Source organism: Hipposideros armiger, unplaced genomic scaffold (genome assembly GCF_001890085.2).
Source record: "Hipposideros armiger isolate ML-2016 unplaced genomic scaffold, ASM189008v1 scaffold_479, whole genome shotgun sequence".
NCBI lineage: Eukaryota > Metazoa > Chordata > Mammalia > Chiroptera > Hipposideridae > Hipposideros > Hipposideros armiger.
In genome coordinates this window covers 67,832-78,118 of record NW_017731829.1, presented here as the reverse complement: position 1 = coordinate 78,118, position 10,287 = coordinate 67,832, and the positions used below count along the sequence as shown (strand labels likewise).

General features: G+C 36.1%; 1 long non-coding RNA gene across 2 annotated transcripts in view; it reads left to right on the top strand.

The window, feature by feature from the left end:
• Nucleotides 1-1,047, top strand: part of LOC109395652 (uncharacterized) — a 19,693-nt gene extending 18,646 nt beyond the window's left edge. For both annotated transcript variants that reach the window (XR_002126699.1, XR_002126700.1), the window contains exon 3: nt 779-1,047. This is a non-coding gene — a long non-coding RNA (uncharacterized LOC109395652). The remainder of the gene's footprint in view (nt 1-778) is intronic.
• Nucleotides 1,048-10,287: the final 9,240 nt, after the last annotated feature.

Here is a 10,287-nt window from a genome sequence, read left to right as displayed (position 1 = left end):
TTTATGGTTGGGGGTCACCACAACATGAGGAACTGTATTAAGGGGTTGCAGCATTAGAAAGGTTGAGAACCGCTGCTCTAAAGGAACAAATGCAGCCTTGCTGACACCTTGATTTTAGGCCAGTGAGACCCAGTGACCTCAAGAATAAGAAAATACATTTATAACACATTGTTTAAGCCACTAAGTTTGTGGCAATTTGTTACAGGTAGGAAAGTAATACAGTATGCATTTAATTACACAAAAATATTATCTAATATTAAACCATCCTTGCATTCCCAGAATAAATCTACTTGATCACAATTAATTTTTAATGCATTGTTTGATTGGATTTGGCAATCGAATCGATAATTATAAATGAAGCAGAGTAATTACTGATCGTTTTCATATTGGCCTTATTGGATTTTGCAGAGAAAAATAACCTTGATACCAAAGTCCAATAAGGGCAATATGAGAACAATCAGTAATTATTCTGCATAATATTGGGATTATATATTTTTTCAATGTTTAAATACTAGTCTGTAACACCATGTGGAGGTCACTTTGGGGGGCTTGATTTTAAACTGCTAATTAAATTTTTATAACGAGTAAAGAGCTTTTCAGGATTTCTCTTTCTTAGATTTGTTAGATTTTTAAAAAAAATATTCATTTGATTTAAATAGTCAGATATATTTACATAATATGTTTCATAGTATTTTCTTATGGTTTTTAAATTCTTTCTCTATATGTATTTGTGCCTACTTTTAGATTTCTGAAATTGTTTTTCTCTTAATTTTCCTAGAGGTTTCCTAGAAGCTGCAAAACTATTGTACCGTATCACGGCCAGGATGATAACACGGATACTGTCATATCCAGAACTTTTACATCACAACAAGGATTGCTCCTTTCGCTCTTATAAGCCACTCCCACTTGTCTTCCACTCTCATGTCCCCCTTAACCTCTGACACCACTCATCTTCTCTCCATGTCTATAACTTGTCATTTCAAGAATGTCATATAAGGGCCGGCCAAGTGGCGCGATGGTTAAGAACTCGCTTGGGATGCCAGAGGGCCCCGGTTCAGATCCCACATATGAGGGCCAGTGACACTGCCCTCTACAGCTAAGATGCTGAACAACAGCTCAACCTGGACTTGGGCTGCCATGAGTCGCCAGCGACGGCGTAGGCTGTGGCCCCTGTGGCAGTGGGTTGCCATGGGCTACCGTGAGTGGCCAGCAGCCGCAGTGAGTGGCCGTCCAGAAGCCGGCGACTGATCTGCAGAAGCCGGCGACTGATCTGCCTTACCAGGGAAGAGCGCAATGATGGTGCCAACTTGGGCCAGTGAAGCAACGTCCTCCACAACTAGACTGAAGAACAAAAATGACAGCAACTTGTCTGTTCCCCTTCCCCCAATTCCCCAGCACTGTTCCCATCCCCCCAATTCCCCAATAAAAATCTTTAAAAAAAAAAAAAAAGAATGTCATATAAATGAAATCATACAGTAGGTAACTTTTGGGGGATTGGTTTTTATCACTCAGCATAATTCTCTGGAGACTTCATCCAGGTTACTACTGATTGTATCAATAGTTTCTCTTTATTCCATGATGTGGATATACCACGGTGTGTTCTACAATTCACCCACTGGTGGACCTCTGGGTTATCTCCAGTTTTTCTTTTTTGTTGTTGTGAATAAAGCTGTTATAAACACTTACGTACAGATCCTTGTGTGAACATATGCTTTCATTTCTCTGGGATACGTGCCCAGAGGTGCAATTGCTGGGCTACAGAGTGTCATGTGTTCCTTTTTTTAAAGAAACTGCCACACTATTTCCTACGGCAGCCGGACCAGTTTATAGTCGCACCAGCAATGTATGAGTGGTCTAGTTCTTCCACATCCTGGCCAGGACTTACTATTGTCACTATTTTTCATTCTAGCCATTCTGTAGGTGTGTGGTGGTATCTCATTGTGGTTTTAACTTGCCTGTCCCTAATGACTAATAATGTTGAACATCTTTTCACGTGCTTATTAGCCATCTGTATATCTTCTTTGGAGAAATGTCTATTCATGTCTTTTGCCCATATTCTAATTGGATTGTTTTATTTGTTTTTACTGCTGGGTTTTGGGAGTTCTTTATATATTATAGGTTCTTATTTGTTAGATATGTGATTTGCAAGTATTTTCTTTCCATCTTCTTAATAGGGTCTTTCAGAGAAAAATAATTTAATTTGCATGACACCCAGCTGACCAATTTTTGCTTCATGAAATTAGGCTTTTGGTGTCTACGCTCAGTCTAAAGCCTCTTTGTCTACCCATGGAACCCAAAGATTTTCTCATATATTTGTCTCTGAAATTTTTATAGTTTTGCATTTTACATTTAAATCTGTGACCATTTTCAGTTAATTTTTGTATAGGGTGTGAGGTTTAGGTCAAAGTTCATGTGATGATCTGCAATTAAATTAACTACCTGGTAGAACAAAACTCAACACTCTATTAAGAGTGATAGACAAACGTAGACACTCAATCAAGTGGTATCTAGAATATCCAGAATACAATACAAAGTATTTGTATAAATAATTTGTACAAATTTGTACACAAAATAATTTTTATACAAAATAATTTATATAAAGACATGTGAAGAAGAAGGAAAATATGACCCATTACTAGGAAAAGAATCAGTCAGTACAAATAGATCCAGGAATGACAGAGATGATGAAACAAGAAACAAGGCCTTTAAAACTACTATTACAAATATATTCCAGAAAGTTAAAGAATATGTAAACACACTGAGGGAATATAGAGGGATTTCTTATTAGCCAAAGAAAAATTATGAAAATGCCTAAGTGAAAATTCTAGAAGCAAAAGATAACAGTGTCTGAAGTGAAACATTTACAGTGCAGATTAGACATTGCAGAAGAAACAATCAGTGAACTTCAAGAAAGAGCAACAGAAGTGATCAAACTGATGGACACAGAGAAAGGAAGATTGAGAAAATAATCAACAGAGACTCAGGGGCCTGTGGGATAATCCAAGTGGTCTAACATCTGTGTAAATGGAGGAGACAAAAAGAGTGATCTGAGGCAGAGCAATTACATAAAGATACAAGGCTTGAAAAGTTTCCCCATTTGATGAAAACTCTAAACCTACATACAGGTCAAAGAAGTTTATGAACCCCAAAAAGATAAACATAAAGAAAAGCATGCCAAGGCAAATCATAATAAAATTTCTCAGCATGAGTAATAAAGACAAAATGTTAAAATTAGCCAGATGATAAAAATACATTATATACAAGAGAACTACGAAGAGAATTACTTCTAACTTCTCATCAGAGACAATAAAAGTACTGAAAGGAAAAAGTCAACCTGGAATTCTGTATCCAGCAAAAAGTCCCTCAAAAATTAAGGCAAAATATACATATGAAGACAAAAGAAAGCTGAAAGAATTTATTGTCAGGGTGCTTGCTCTACAAGAAATGTTCAAGGACATTCTTCAGCCTGAAGAAAAATGTTGAAAAGGTGGAATTACACAAAGAAATGAAGAGTGAAAGAAACAGTAAAAATGTAAATAAACAGACCTTATTTTCTCAATTTTTTATTTTACTGTTCAGAACAAAAATGATTAAAAAATCTGTGGAGTTTAAAACACATAGAAGAGGGCTGGCCGAGTGGCGCATTGATTAAGAGTTGGCTTGGGAACACCAGCTCTGAGCAGCAGAGCCCGGGTTCAGATAAGATGGGCTGCTGTGAGTGGCCGGCAGCCGGCATGAGCTACCAAGAGCCGCGGTGAGCAGCCATCCAGTGGCCGGCGACTGATCTGCCTCACCCAGGGAGAGTGCAATGATAATACCAACATGGGCCAGTGAAGCAACATCCTCCACAATTAGACTGAAGAACAAAAGGACAACAACTTGTCTGTTCCCCTTCCCTGATTCCCCAACGCTGTTCCCCTCCCCCAATTCCCCAAAAAAAATCTTAAAAAAAAAAAAAAAAGAAAACACATAGAAGATATATGATAAAAGCTCAAGTGATGGGATGAGGTAAAATGGAAGTACTCGTATATTGTTGTAAGGTTCCTACGCTATGAGTGAAAAAGTTTATTATTTGAGAGTAAACTGTATTGCAGAAATGAATACCTGAAATCTATGTAACTGTGCTAACAATTGTCTCCCCAATAAACTTTAATAATAATAAAAAAAGTAGACTATATTAAGTGAAAGATACACATTGTAAGCGCTGGAGAAACCACTAAATGTAGGTAAATAAGTATAGCTAATAAGCCAAAAGAAAATATAAAATGATAAAATACTAAAATAAATTTGATTAATCTAAAATACTCGTAAGTCAGGAAAAGAAAAGATAACAGATGGAACAAACAAAAAACAAAAAGCAAGAGAGTACACTCAAGCCCAATCATATCAATAAATTGCATTAAATGGGAGTGGACCAAATGGTCCAATTAAAAGACAGAAATTATCAAACAAGATAACAAAGCAAGACCCAAAAGGACCACAAAGTACCCATTTGAGAGGCGCATATTAAAAAATACACAGGTAAGTTAAAAGAAAAAGGATGAAAAGATAAACTATGCAAACACTAATCATAAGTAAGTTGACATGGTTGGAGTGGCTATGTTAATAACAGGACAAGGAGTATTACTACAATTAAAGAGAAATACTCGTAAAAGCATCAGTTCATCAAAATGACATAACAATCAAAATGATCATGAACCTCATGGCAGAGCTTTAGAAAAACTGCGTCGATAAAACCACAATTATAGTTGGAGATTTCAACATCCCTCTTTCAGTAATTAATAAAACAAGCAGACAAAAAAATCAGTAAAGATATAGCAGACAGCACTGTCACTTAATGTGCTCTAACTTACCTTTATAGAACATTATATCCAACAACTGAAGAACACACATTCTTTCCAAGTACACGTGGGCCATTCACCAAGCTATACCATAGGCTGGGCCATAAAATGAGTCTTAAAACATTTAAAAGAATGGAAATTAAAAAAAAAAATGATCAGAGGAAGATTTTTTCCCCCTCAACCTAGAACTCAGGCCAAGGCAGAAAAACGTCCTCGTTGTCTTCCTCGTCCAGAATAATTTTTCTAGCTCATTCTTTTACTGAAAGCGTAGCCATTCAAATGTCTGTTTTTTCTTCCGAGATGTCAGTTCCAAACCCCCACCTCATATTAAAACCTTGTCTTTTCTCTCCCATGGCCACAGAACACTAAACCTCTTTGTTACAGAGAGTGACCAGTGCCCATGGGTCAACTGTAACTTTCATGCCTTCAGTTCTGGTTTTCAGCTCCCCTTTCATTTTTGGACTTTGAGGATTTCCCTGAGTATTTTACATGCTCAGCTATGCATTTCAAATGAGTTTGTGATATTTTGTTCAGCATTCTAGGGGTTTTGTGGCCAGAGGGTTCTCAGATTATCTAGTTTCCATGTTTCTGGAACCTGAAGCCTTTCATATAATTCCTTAGTTATTTTATGGGTTTCAATTACCTTGGCTTAAAAAAAAAAAAAAAAGTCCCCACATTCAGAGCCAGGCAGCCTTGGGCTTGAAATCCAGCTCTGGTACTCACTGTAACTCTGAGCAAGTGAGGAAACCTCTCTGAGCCTTAATTTCTAAGCAGGTTTTAGGGGTCATACTGCCAGGTTTTCAAGTTTGTTGCAGTGATGATCTCCATTCTAACACAATGCAAGGCACAAAAAGTGAAAGATAACATTATTCATTCATTCGTTCGTTCATTCATCAAATATATGTCAGGCACACCTACTAAGCGCTAGGAATAGCAGACAATAAATATATAAACAAATAATTTCACAGAAATTTAAATGCAATCAAAAAGGGTGTTGGGATTGAGGATGTCTGTGGGTGAGAGTGGGTTTTTCTGATTAGCTGATGAGGTGATGAGGGACTCTTTCTGATGATATGACATTTGATTTAAAATCTGAAAGAAGTAAAAAAATAGATGTGATGGTGGCACAACTGTGGATATGTTAAAAACACTGAGTTTTACACTTTAAATGGGTAAATATGAATCATATCTCAACGAAGATTTTCTGTTTTGATCTGTTTTTTTGTCTGAATGGAGAAGAGAAAGCCAGGTGACAATCTTTGGGAAAGAATATTCTCACCAGAGGGAACAGCAGTCCGAAGACTCTGCGGCTGGAAGGCGCTTTAGTCGAAGGCTGGGTGGTGGGAGTTTAGAGAGGGGGGAGAGTGGAGATGGTTGAGACCTCGACTGCAGGTAGGGACCTGACCACATAAGGCCTTGTAGAATATTGGGGATTTTTCTCCAAACTGCACTGGGTAGCCTTCAAAAAAATTTAAACTGGAGAAGTGATATCTGCTTTACGCTTTGAAATGATCACTGTGTTTTCTGTATGGCAATGAATTTATAAGAGAGCAAAAGTATAAGTGGGGAGAACGGCAAAGGGGATACTCCACAACAGGCAGAAATCTGATGTCCATAACCCACAAGTTGGAATATGTACGGCAAATGCTAAATCTGTAAACTATAGATCAGGTAGCTGTGTTGCTTTATATAAATAATTAGAAGCATGGACTTTGGAATCAGAGGCAGTCAGGTTTAATTCCAAGCTCTGCCACTTAATGAGTGACTTAGGGATGGCTCTAAGTTTTGGTTAGTAAAACCAGGGGGATTGATACCGATACGTGAGTGTTTAAATGAATTGATGCCTGTAAATCCCTTAGCACAGTGCTGAAACATAGTAAGCTTACCAAATTGGTGGCTATTATTATCACCATTATTATTATTGCTTATTGTAATAACTAGCAAGGCTGTTATTTTTACAAAGTGGAAAATATTCTGAAAAACATGAAATCTGCTTACCTTTAAGAGACTGAACCTGTTGACCACGACCTGAAGTTAAAATTACTAAACTGTATGCAATCTAACATAATATCAGTTTTTTTTTCCTGTAATAAAATGAGTTTGAAACAAATTTTATAAAATGGTCAGTGACTTTTTCATTTTGGAATTCAGAAAGTATAAATAAGTCCCTGAGCAAACTATTTGTAATTACGAACTATTATGGAGTATTGAGTTGTATATTTTTAATAACCCCAAAATGAAAATCAAATTCCCATGTTCAATATTAGAAGGCTGATTACACATATTATGTCATAGTTATCTGAAAAAATATTAGGTATACTTTTTTAAATTTACATTTACATAGAATTTTCATGACATTGGAAAATGTCATATTGCAAGTGAAAGAGCAGGATATAAAATGCCATACACATTGTTATGTTGACAGTGTAAGACTCTCAAGAAGAAAAGGGCAAAATAAAATATGTCAAAAAATTAGTAATAGTTGATTTGAGGTAGAAGTAAACATGATTTTTTCTGTTTATTCCTTTCTCTACTTTTTATCTTTTCTAATGTGCATAGATTATTTTATAAGAATGATAAGAAAATGATATGGTTGACATGTTAGAAAAAAATGTCACAAGCTGGGCATCAAAATGTAATGGAGACAATTTGTTAGAACACGCTGGTCCTTACGTAGACACTTGAGAATTCTGTTGAGAAAGAATGATGACCCACAGAAAATAGTTACATTAAATGGGGTTAAAAAGAGCAAAAGTGTTGCAGGTTATTACACTATTTACCAGTTTATAACATGTATATTGAATATACAGAGGGTGCCAAACAAATGTATACCCATTTTAAGAAAGGCAAACTGTATTAAAATTGTAATACTCAATATATACCAATAACAAAAGATGAATACAAATACAGGTCACGTTTGACTTCTGCAATTACAAGAGTGCTCAAAGTGGTTCCCACCAGCGTCCAGATACTTCTGTTCACGGCAAACTACTGCTTGAGCAATGTTGACCAATGCGTCCAGTTGTACACATTTTTTTGGCACTCCTGGTATATCAAGAACTTTGTGAGGGCCTTCACCTCTATCAAGCTACAACACTGTACTGACTTAATACTATGGTCTAACAATTTCTCCCCCAAAATTGAAAAGTTTATCCAAGTGAACAGAAAAGAAGAATAGATTATAAATATGTCTGCTTTCCTAGGAAGGGTTTCTTCCTCATATCTTTTTATCCTCTTTAGTGAATGCTATACAAAAATGGATACACAAGGACCTTTGGGATAAGGTGATCACATGTTCCAATACAGGCAATGCCTCAGTCTTGGAGTATCAATCAACTGTAGTCAGTTCACCACCTTGCAGTGGTGACAGTCCGTAGTGGGAGGTGCCACTCCTGGGAATCAGATACCTGCAGTGCTGTGCCTCATGCTGAGAGCAGACCTCATGTCTTCTAAAAGGGAGGCGGCCTCTTTTCAATACTCTTTATGGTACCACTACCAGCTATCACACTCAGCCTTCCAGAACTCTCAAAGCAGTGGGAGAGGAGAATTAAATATATTATATAATGTAAGCACTTGGTCTGTAAGCATTCAGGATGTCATTATGCCCCAATAGAACTGTTCTGATGGAAATTTTTATGGTTTATAGGTTTTTAGGATCAAGAGTAACCTATTTTTCCAATCTATTATATAAAACCACATGATTTAACTGATTTAACAAAATTCAATTCCTTACTTTAAATCCTGAGAGGAGAAAAGCCTCTTTGAAGGAAACCTTTGTTAAGATGGCATAAAAGGAGAGGCCTCATCTACAGTAATACTGAGGATCATGATTTGTGTTATTACGCACACCTCACCAGTGAAAAGTCAACTGCTTTATAAATACTAAGTATTGCAACTTTGGCTAAAATCTGAGTTTTTCATTAGAGTAAAATCATGTCTGACATTTCATAAAGCTTAAATGCAAACAAAAATGATTAATCATATTCATAAATATGCAAACAAATTCAAACCATGATATTAAAAAGGTACATTACATTTGAGACAAAATGGCAAAACCAGAATTTTTTAATTGCCAAGAATTTTATGTAGCAATTCTGTTTATTCAGTAACATAATAAAATGGGAATATTACATTGGCAGATGTGGGATTAAAGAACATAAAATATTATTTTAAAACAGGAAAACAATGGGATCACTTTCAAGCGCTTCATAGAAAGTTTTTAATTTTCAATGCTATTTTCATGAATAATAGGATTAATATGTGGCTCTTCTATGATAAAAAACAATCATGGTACCTGAGTATTAAATACATTCAATTGCATATGACAGACACTATTGTAAACACATGCTTTCCTAATTACTTAAGCAATTGTTTTCAGCTCATTAAATGCTTTGTCTAAAAAGCCCTATAGAAAAAGCAAACAATTATATATACTTATATAAAGTTTTTGGTAAGTAATTATCCAAATACATATTTACTCATTAAATTAGAACACTAGGTGCTTAATATGTAGAACTAGTTTGAAATCACGACTCTTGAATATAAACTCCAACATTTCTCATGAGACTTTCAACTTCAAAAATGGCCTTAAAACACCAGCTTGGGGTGCATCACCATTGTATTCAGAAACATAGTAGCCAAAACAAAGAGTTTAAATTCAAAGACTGAATTCAGAATTTGAACCAACTATTTTTGTACATTATATTAAAAAAATTGGCTCTTCGTTCAAATTTTCAAACATAAACAATATTGACAATATGCGTACATGCATGACATCCAATAGAAAAGGCATTTGAGGGAAAAGATTGCTTAATCTAAAAGATAAATGGATTCTTACCAGGGGGTTAGGGGGTTAAAGTGTGGGGTTGCATTAAGTAGGTTTTGGGATTCCCTAGCTTTGGGTGATACTTTGGAACCTTTTGTGTTTTCTCTGTAGATATTTCAGATAAGCTCTAAAATTTGTGAGGACACCTAACAAAATAAAATGGTAAAATATATACTTCTAAAATTATACCACTAGGGTAAATCTGATTCATTTATTAGGCAAGAACTACATTTCGATCTCTCCAAGTCAAGTTAAACTACACTCTGGGGCAAACGATTCATTTTCCCACTAGGCGATGGATGTTACCTTCTATAAGGCAATTCCCACTTAGCCTTGGGCCATAGCCATTGTCCTGTCTGTAAACCATCATGCAAAGGGGTCTGATCTCCTCAGCCCGTGGTTAAGGAGATCTACAATAGGGATGCATGCTAAAGGGAATATTAGTTTTTAAGACGTCTCATCTAATTCATGGAGCTCCCTTCCAACCCAGCCATCTAGTCAGTGAGCCAAGAAACTGAAATGGAAATGGGAAAACACGAATCTGTGACATTAAAGGTGAAACATCATGTAACGTTCCTCAGGCTCCTCGTTCTTATTTCCAGAATGGAAAGGAACTAGAGA